Source organism: Macaca nemestrina, chromosome X, assembly GCF_043159975.1.
Source record: "Macaca nemestrina isolate mMacNem1 chromosome X, mMacNem.hap1, whole genome shotgun sequence".
Classification (NCBI taxonomy): Eukaryota; Metazoa; Chordata; class Mammalia; order Primates; family Cercopithecidae; genus Macaca; species Macaca nemestrina.
In genome coordinates this window covers 30,336,458-30,347,530 of record NC_092145.1, presented here as the reverse complement: position 1 = coordinate 30,347,530, position 11,073 = coordinate 30,336,458, and positions in this window count along the sequence as shown.

Sequence of the window (11,073 nt, the reverse complement as noted above, 5' to 3'; positions counted from 1 at the left end):
CGCAGCACTGGGCTGGCTTCAAGTCTAACCCAGCACACTCATAGTGGTGGTGGCCACAAGGGTGCTTCTGCTACTCTACTCATTGCTTTAGAGTACTTAAAACAGAGAGAGAGAGAGAGAGAGAAGGAGAGAGAGACAGAGACAGAGAGAGAGAGAGAGAGAGAGAGAGAGAGAGAGAGAGAGACTCTGTATGTTTGGGAGAAAGCAAGGGAAGAGAACAACTGTCTCTGCTTGGTAACCCAGAGAATTCTCCCAGACCACCAAAGCAGTACTTATATGAGTCTGCAAGAAGCACAGTGTTACTGGGCTTGTGGTGTCCTTAAAGTAAATACAGGTTAGATCACAACATCTAAGTTCTTTCAAAGATCTGAAAATTCTTCCCTAGAAGGACAGCTACAAATAAACCAAGATAGCGAAGACTACAATAGATACCTAAGCCTTTAATGTCCAGACACTGTACAACATCTACTAGCATCAGCACCATACAGGAAACACCAAATGCACTAAATAAGGCGCCAGGGACCAATTCTGCAGAAAAAGAAATATGTGACCTTTCAGACAGATAATTCTGGAGGAATTTTGGAAACTGTACAAATAAATGGAAATTAAATAATATACTCCTGAATGACCAGTAGGTCAATGAATAAATTCAGAGAGATTGAAAAATCTCTTGAAACAAATGATAATAGAAACACAATATACCAAAATCTATGGGATATAGCAAAAGAAATACTCAGAGGGAAGTTTATAAGTGCCTACATGAAAAAAGAGGAAAAACTTGAAAAAGAAAAAAGTCTAATAATATATCTTAAAGAACAAGAAAAGCAAAAGGAAAGCAAGAGGAAACCAAACCTGAAATGAGTAGAAGAAAAGAAATAATAAAAATCAGAGTGAAATAAATGAAATTGAAATGGGAAAAACAGTATGGAATTAATGCAATCAAAGGTTGTGTTTTTTTGTTTGTTTGTTTGTTTTTTGGAAGTTAAAAAGAATTGATGAAAAGAACTGACCTTTAGCCAGGCTAAGAAAAAAAGAGAGAAGATCCATATAAATGAAATCAGAGATAAAAAGGAAGACATTACTATTGATTCTGCAGAAATTCAAAGGATTATTAGTGGCTAATATGAGCAACTATATGCCAACAAATTGGAAAATATAGAAGAAACGGATAAATTCCTAGTTACATACAACCTACCAAGGTTGAATCAAGAAGAAATCCAAAATCTGAACAGACTAATAACAAGTAATGAGATTGGACCCGTAATAAAATGTCTCCCAGTAAAGAAAAGCCCACATTTCCTTTGGCCATTTCAATATTTTTGTTCAAAAGTCAACACAAGGCTTCATATTCTATTGTATTCCCATAATAGATTTAATACAGAAATTTGTGTCATTTTTAAGGAAATATTTCTAACGCTGTAATGTGGTGTGCTGGGATAATTCCTCCTGTCAATGTTTCAAGCCTTCCTTCAATGCAAAAAAACACTGTGTTTTCCTTGACATTGCTAACGCTTTGTTACCAAGTTGAAAAGCTAAAAAGCTTTTGTTAAAAAAAAAGGCATAATAAGAGGCAGAGATATTCATATCTTCAACTACCTAAAATTATTAATTGGTTCTTAATCTCTTGTCAAATAATAGAATAGCTTTCTGTTTATGAACTTTAAAGGAACTTATATAATATCTACTACAATTATATTAGGCATTTTTCAGCAAGATCAAAAAGCATATGTGTTTATTTTGATATTATGTAATATATATGTGTGTATATATATTTATATTCACATACACACAAACACACGTGTATATAGTGTTTAATTCCCTCTCTTTCCTCCTAAAATGAGAAGAAGTTGCAGTGGATATATAATACTTTAAAAAATAATCTTGTTTATTTATAATATTGTCTTTGTATTTTATTTATACTTTACAAATTATATATATTTAGTTAGTTATGCTAATTATTTATAATATTTCTAATAATAAAATATCAAATTATTCATAATAATTTCATTAAATGTAATTTAATAGTTATAGATGCTTCTCTTTAAAGTCTCTATAGAATTGACTTTGTACAATGATGTGATATTTATCCCTTACATCAATTTTGATTCAGTTTATTTTAGATTAAAATTGGTTATACTTAACATGGGTAGGCATTTTTACTGCTAGAATTTTAGCTATTTAGTTATTCAAATAAGATAATAGATGAATCTTAAATATGTCTGCAACACATTATCTTTACATAAATCTCAGCTTTGGTTTCTCCTAGTTTTCACCAACCAGAATGCGTATTAAAAGGTAAATACTTAATAACTGATCATTGAATTATGACCCTGAAATAATGCAAAATAAAAGGGTTCTTTTGAATTGTGAAAGAAAAAGTAGCTATATTGTCTTATATTTAGCATTAAGCATACTTGACTGAAGCCAAAGTCTTTGAAGATTGGGCACCTTGTATGGCATATATGGTAACATTATATTGGTTGAAATAATTAATTTTAATATTCAATTCTCAGTCATTCCAAAAAACAACAGCTAAAATTTATCATAATTGCATACTTCTGTATCTGTTTCCCAGAAAAACCTCAGAATAATGCTATCTATCTTTGGATCCTTGGCACTTAAGAACAGTTTGTGTTATATGGCAATAGTGGTAGTACTTAGTAATGGCAGCGGCAGTAACAACAGTAACTAACATTTATATTATAGGACAAAATGGTAAAATCTAAAGTCTGTAGTTTAGCTAATAGAATCATACCAAAGTCAATTTCTTAGTTTTGATAGGTACACTATGGCTTTGTCAGATGTTAAAAACTAGGTGAAGGCATTAAAACAAAACTCTGTATTGATTTTGCAACATTTCTATAAGGCTAAAATTATTCCAAAATAAAGAGTAAAAAAAAAAGTTGAAAATATGTAGTTAGGGAACTCCACGCCAAATTGGGGGAAATGTCTGTACTTAGAGAGCTAGATAGAATATCTGAGCACCAAAATCTCTTTTCCATTATGGGTTTTCTCTGTCTATTTTCCTTACACAATGACCAAGTGTTTCAAGATCCCAAAATACCCCAATGTAACAGGCAATCTAAATATCCTATTCCCATGTATGGGAGTGCTTACTATATGCCAGACCCTGTTATAGTGTTATTCATTTGATTCTCACAACCCACATATATATGCACTATTAATATTGCCATTAACTGAGGCACAGAGAAGTTACATAATTGTAATTTGAGGTAACCCAGCTTGTAAGTCACAGAGTCAAGATTCAAAGCCAGGTGATCTGGGTCTAAAGCTTATGCTCCCTCTATTTTACAGTTTCTTTTAAAGAAAATTACATACAGTAATTCTGTAAACTCCATTAATGCATTCCAGTATTACTCAAATGTATCAACTTACTTCAGTTTTATTATTTGTCTTTTGAACTCATTTATTATTAATTCAACAATTACTAAAATGTCTACTATGTAACCATTGTGCCAGATATAAGACCTACATAGTCACAGCTCTCATGAAACCTAAGTGCTATTGAAGAAATCAGACATTAAATGTCTGTTTCTGTAATCATTTGGTTATAATTATAATCAAATATGGATCATCCTTAAAGCTACCTATTTCATAAAATGTGTCCGAATCCCTCAGTCAGATGCCCTCTCTTCCTTCTCTGAATCCCTCTAGCACCCTGTACCCCTCAAATGATAGGTAGTATGGTTTACCTTATATTGCAGCTATTTGGAAATTTACTTTCTATCATTTTCTAAAGGTTAAGCTCACTGATATCAGGGATTGCTTTTTACTTATCTATGACCAATGCAATATTTTTACATAGTAGACAGAGTAGTTTCTCAATATTTATTAATTGGTCAAATTAAATTATGGCAAATTAAGTCTGGTTTGATTGTTAGAAGAATGAAGAAGATGAGAGAACCACTTTAAAAATAAGTCAACTTGTGCCTTACACTCATATCAATTACTTAAGCAGCTTCAATAGGCTCAAGTTGGGACTAACTCTTATACTTTCTATCTGAATTAATGAAACAATGAAAACAGAGTAGGCACTAAATTAATGGATTGCTACTGACAGCCTTTGTTCTCACCATGAGAATCATTGCTAAAGCACACAGAATCTTTAACACAGAAACACTTCTTTTTAAAATAAGATTCCAACAGTCAATTGAATCTACTCTGTTAGTTTGCTTGATAAACTTAAGAAAGTGAAGATTGGAAGAATCCAGTCTTATTTAAGCAAAAGGTATCAAATATATGTGATCATGTTATGGCACATAATCTGGAATTTTAAAACTTTAAAAAGAGAACCTTTGTAGTAGCACACATCTAGAGGTGGATTGGTGTGTCAGTAATACATCATCAAAGAAGCTTTTACTCTTAAAACATAAAGTATATGTTTCAAAATTTGCAACATAAAATATGTTGTAAAGTATATGTTTTATACTTCAAGGAAAAAAAAGTATATTTTATAAGTTTATCATTAAAAACTACATGTTCTATGTTCTGGAAATGAGACATCCAGACAAGTATATGTCAAAAGCTGAGATTGTTCATCATGACTATTACTTTTAGATGATGGAATACTTATCTTTGATTTGGAATACTAATTATATTTTTTTCAGTGATGGAGGTGAAGACACTCTATGAGCTAATTGCTCGAAAATCAAAATGAGAAGCTGATTAGCTTTGTTACCAGAAAGTTGAACTTTTTTTTTTTGTAAACCTGTAATGATGTGTAATTTCTCAGAAATACTGAATTCAGTTCCCCCTGACCTGTTTCCAACTACAGAACCAGAAAATATATACAGAAACATGTCAAATGATTTCTAACAAAGTAGTTGCTGAACAGCATCTTGTTTGGTTATTGAAATTCTCTCTCCTATTTAAAATACACACATGACTAAATGAAATGTGTTTTATTACTCATAAAGAGCTCTTTATTTAAAATGATGGCATTTTTGAAAATTATAAAAGCATAATACAGCTACAGGAAGATTTCTGAAGATTCTGAAGGAAAATAACAAAATAATATAACTATTGGAAACAGAGTTCAGGTGTTGCAGTTATTCATAAAAAACAATGTATAAACTACACTATATTCTGCATAAACATATTTTAAGTAAAAGCAAAACTGGCACTTACTATAGAACAACCTGTTATATAAAAAATATAAGCTTAAAAAACAGAGCAAGAAATTAGGAAATAATCATAATTAGGATTTACATGAACACCAAGTATTCCACCATCTAAAAGTGAATGAAAAAATAAATAAAAATGAATATGCAAACTACTCATCAAACTAATACTGCGAATATATAAATAACTCGTACAACTCAACAGCAAAACCATCCAAATAATCCCATTAAAAAGTGGGGAAAGTATCTGAAGACATTAAAATGACTAAAAGGTATATGAAAAATGCTCGAAACCACAATGAGATATCATCTCAGCCCAGTCTATTATTAAAAAGAAAGATGAGGATGCAGAGAAAAAGGTACTCTTATATACTGTTGATGGTGAGGCAGCCATGTGGCAAGGGCTCCCTGGCAGATCCTCTGACCGACCTGCACACTGGGAGGAATGCATGCTGGGGTGGAGTCTTGGGAAGTTCATGCCATTTGCAGTGGGGAAGAGCCTGGCCCCTCCTCTTCCTGGGTGGTAACTGGGATTCAATCTGCAAGGTGGGATGTGCACTCACAGGACTCTGTTTTTGTGGAGGGTCTCTGTTCCCCATTTTTTCCCTTTTTGCCAAATAAATTCCATTTTTTCTCACCCTTCAAAGTGTCTGTGAGCCAAATCTCTCATGGCCATATGACAAGAACCTAGCTCTTAAATGAACTAAGGAAAAAGTCCTGCAACAATGGGAATGTAAATTACTACAGCCATTATGAAAAACAGTATGAAGGCTTCTCTAAAAACTAAAATAGTGCTACCATATGGTCCAGCAATTTCACTACTGAGTATATAACCAAAGGAAAGGAAATCAATATATTGAATAGATATTTGCACCCCCATGTTTACTGTAGCACTATTCACAACAGCCAAGATATGAAATCAACCTAAATGTCCATCAACAGATGAATGAATAAGGCAAATGTGGTATATATACACACTGGAATACTATTCTACTGTAATTAGCCCCACAACTTTGCTGAGCATTACCCTAGTAGGAACTTTCTACAGTGGCCTCACCCCTGTAGCAGTTTTCTACCTGGGCCCCACAGCTCTCTGGGACATCCTTTGAAATCTAGGTGTAGGCAGTCACACTCTCAAAGCTTTGCTGAGTGTAGTGTTTTCTGTAGACACACCTGCTGAGGCTGAGAAGCATGGTGAAAGAGTGCAGGGAGCAGAGCCTGCCTGTGACAGTGCTGGGCAGCAGTGGCCTCTCTTTGAACTTGTGTCTTGTACTCTGGTCCTATGGTTGGAGGGTAGACATGATAATTTCTGAAATTCTTTAGGGTCGTTCTTCCATTGTCTTGGACAATAGGTCCTAGCTTCTGTTTAGAAGATTGACTAATCTTCCCATTGTCTTGATGAATAACTCCTAGTTTCTGTTGAGATGGCAGATTCATATTAATTTATCAGATGGTCATTTGGACATATACTTGGAATTCTGTCTGAATCATGCTTTCTCATTCTTTATCACATGGATGGAATGAGAATTTTTCAAATCTTTAAGTTCTGCTTCCCTTTTGGTGAGCAATTTTGTCTTTAAATCATTTCTCTCTTTTCTCATTTTCCTATAAGCAGTCAAAGGGAATCAAGCCATACAGTTTACACTTTGCTTAAAAATAGCTTCAGCTAAATATGTAATGATATTGTTTGGCTGTGTCCCCACCCAAATCTCATCTTGAATTGTAACTCCCACAATTCCCATGCATTGTGTGAGGAACCTGGTGGGAGGTGATTCAACTATGGGGGCGGGTCCTTCCTGGACTGTTCTTATGGCAGTGAATGAGTTTCATGAGATCTGATGGTTGTAAAAATGGCAATTTCCCTGCACAAGCTCTCTCTCTCTGCCTGATGCCATCCATGTAAGACATGACTTGCTCTTCCTTGCCTTCCATCATGATTGTGAAGCTTCCACAGCCATGTAGAACTGTAAGTCCATTAAATCTCTTTCCTTTGTAAATTTCCCAGTCTCAGGTATTTTTTATCAGTAGAATGAAAATGGACTAATACAGTAAATTGGTACCGAGAGTGGGGTGCTGCTGAAAAGACAACCAAAAATGTGAAAGCGTCCTTGGAACTGGGTAACACGCAGAGGTTGGAACAGTTTGGAGGGCTCAGAAGAAGATAGGAAAATGTGGGAAAGTTTGGAACTCTCTAGAGACTTGTTGAATGGCCTTGACCAAAATGCTGATAATAATATGGACAATGAAGTCCAGGTTGAGGTGGTCTCAGATGGATATGAGGAACTTGGTGGGAGCTGGAGCAAAGGTGATTCTTGTTATGTTTTAGCAAAGAGATAGGGAATTTTTCCCCTGCCCTAGACATTTGTGGAACTTCAGACTTGAGAGAGATGATTCAGGGTATCGGGAGGAAGAAATTTCTAAGCAGCAAAGCATTCAAGAGGTGACTTGTGTGCTGTTAAAAGCATTCCATTTTATAAGGGAAAGAGCATAAAAGTTTGGAAAATTTGCAACCTGACTATGCAATAGAAAAGAAAAATCCCATTTTCTAAGGAGAAATTCAAACTGGCTGTAGAAATTTGCATAAGTGAAAAGAAGCCAAATATTAATCCCCAAGACAATGGGGAAAAATATCTCCAGGGCATGTCAGAGGTCTTCATGGCAGCCCCTCCCATCACAGGCCCAGAAGCTTAGGAGGAAAAAGTGGTTTCATGGGCTGGGTCCAGGGTCCCCATGCTGTGTGCAGCCTAGGGACTTGTTGCCCTGTGTCCAAGCTGCTCCAGCCATGGCTGAAGTGGGCCAACATAGAGCTTGGGCCATGGCTTCAGAGGATGTAAGCCTCAAGCTTTGGTAGCTTCCATATGGTATTGAGCCTGCCAGTGCACAGAAGTCAAGAATTGGTGTTTGGGAACCTCCGCCTAGATTTCAGAAGATATATGGAAATGCTTGGATGTCCAGGCAGTAGTTTGCTGTAGGGGCAGGGCCCTCCTGGAGAACCTCTCCTAGGGCAATGTTGAAGGGAAATGTGAGTTCGGAGCCCCCATACAGAAGCCCTACTGAGGCACTGCCTAGTAAAGCTGTGAGAAGAGGGCCATTGTCCTCCAGATCCCAGAATGGTAGATTCACTGACAGCTTGCACCATGCACCTGGAAAAGCTTCAGACACTCAATCCCAGCCTGTGAAAGCAGCTAGGAGGGAAGCTGTATCCACAAAGCCACAGGAGCAGAGCCACCCAAGATCATAGGAACCCACCTCTTGCATCCATCACTAGCATGACCTGGACGTGAGACATACAGTCAAAGGAGATCAGGTTGGAGCTTCATGATTTGACTGCCTTGCTGAATTTTGGACTTGCATGGGGTCAGTAGCCCCTTTCTTTTGGCCAATTTTTCCCATTTGGAATGTATTTATTAAATGCCTATACCCCCATTGTATCTAGGAAGTAATTAACTTGCTTTTGATTTTACAAGCTCCTAGGTGGAAGGGACATGTCTTGTCTCAGATGAGACTTTGGACTGTGGGCTTTTGAGTTAATGCTAAAATGAGGTAAGGCACACTGGAAAGGCATGATTGGTTTTGAAGTGTGAGAACATGAGATTTGGTAGAGGCCAGGGTTGGAATGATATAGTTTGGCTATGTCCCCACCCAAATCTCATCTTGAATTGTAACTCTTGTAAGTCTCACAATTCTTATGTGTCATGGAAGGAACCCAGTAGGAGGTGTTTGAATAATGGGGGTGGGTCCTTCTTGCTCTGTTATCAAGATAGTCTCAGGAGATCTGGTGGTTTTAAAAGTGGGAGTTTCCTGGTACAAGTTATCTCTCTTTGCCTGCTGCCATCCATGTTAAAACGTGACTTGCTCCTCCTTGCCTTCTGCCATGACTGTGAGACTACCCCAGCTGCATGCAACTGTAAGTCCATGAAACCTCTTTCTTTTGTAAATTGCCCAGTCTCAGGTATGTCTTTATCAGCAGTGTGAAAATGGACTAATACACTAATACATGTAATATATATGTCAAAGTGGAATGGTTATACTTACATCAGACAAAATAGACTTTAAGTCCAAACTGTCACAAGAGACAAAGAAGGACATTATATTAAATATAACAATAAATGGGTTATGCTATAGTTTGAATGTATCCCCCAAAGTTCATGTTTTGGAAACTTGATCCCTAATATGATTATATTAAGAAGTGGGGCCTTTAAGAATTGAACAGGCCATGAGGCCTCTGCCCTGATGAATAGATTAAAGCCATTATCTTGGGAGTGAGTTTATTACTGTGAGGGTGACTTCCTATAAAATAACAATTTCAGTCCCCTTTCTTTTACCCTCTCTTGCCCTTCTGCCTACTGCCATGGAGTGATGCAGCAAAAAGGTTCTCACCAGGGGTCAGTCCCTTGATCTTGGACTTCCAGCCTCCAGCACTGTGAGTCAATAAATTTCTGTTTGTTATAAATTACTCAGCCTGTGGTATTGTTATAGCAACACAAAACAGACTAACAAGTCAACTCATCAGAAAACTATAGTAATTATAAATATACATATACCCAACATCAGAACACAAGTGGTGTTGGGGAAACTGGATATCCATATACAGAAAAACAAAATTTGACCCTTACATACAAAAATAAACTCAAAATGGATTAAAAATTTTAATGAAATATCTGAAATTGTAAAATTCATAGAAGAAAACAAATGCATAGAAAGCCTCATGACATTGGTTTTAGCAATGATTTCTGGGATATAACACTAAATACTTCTGGTATTTATTCAAAATAATTGAAATCACGACTGTGAAGATATATTTGCACTTCCATATTTATTGCAGTTTTATTTACAATAGCTAAGAGTTAGAAAAAACCTAAATGTTCATCAGTGGATGAACAGATAAAGAAAATGTGGCATACACATGAAATGAAATATTATATGACCAAAAAATGAAGGAAATTGTTATATGCTACAACATGTATGAACATTGAGGAAATTACACTAAGTGAAATAAGCCATTCACAGAAAGACAAATACTGCATGCATTTGTATGCGGTATCTACAGTAGTCACATTCATGGGAACACAAAGTAGAATAGTGGTTTCTAGGGCTTAGGAGGAAGAGGCAAAAGTTCAATTAGTATAAAGTTTTGGTTATGCAAGATAAAAATGTTCTAGAGATCTGCTGTACAACAATGTGCATACAGTTGGCAATGCTATACTGTACACTTAAAACTTTGTTAAGAGGGTAGATCTCATGTCATGTGGGGTTTTTTTGCCACGGTAGAAAAACATTAGGTTTGCATGGATTAATTCCTGAGATGGAGCATTATTTCTTGCTGACTCTTCAAATAGGAGAATAATGTTTTGTCATTTGAATGTTCTTGGAATACCAACAAGCAAGATTTGAAAAGGAACACATTTCCTTAAAACAAAGAAGGCTGAACATTCTACTCTTCATTCTCTTTCTCCCTCTCCTCTCTCTTCTCTCTCTGACTAACTGAACCGTTAATATCCCCACTGCAGAGAATAGCACATTCATCAGAATTGTCTCTTCGGGAAAGAAATAGAAATCTTTGTAGTGTATACTATTTTAAATATGCTATTTTAAATTTTCATAAATATTTTTTGAATTTTGAAAATCAAACTTGATTATGGTAACGTCACACTTCACCATTCAGTATTGCACACATGACAAGCTTGGCATTTTAAAATCAAATTGTTTTGAATCATTTAGCAGTGAGAAAAGCATATAAATAATTTCTGAGTGACTAGAATATGCATTTTAGATCGAATTCACTACAAGAGAGTGACACAGTTTTCCCAGAACTTTCTAAAATAAAATGGGCAGTTAGGCTAAGAACTACGAAAACTTTTACCTTCAGAAACCTTTCTGTGAGAAATAAAATACTTCAAATTATGTGCTTATAGTCTAATTGCCTTTTTAG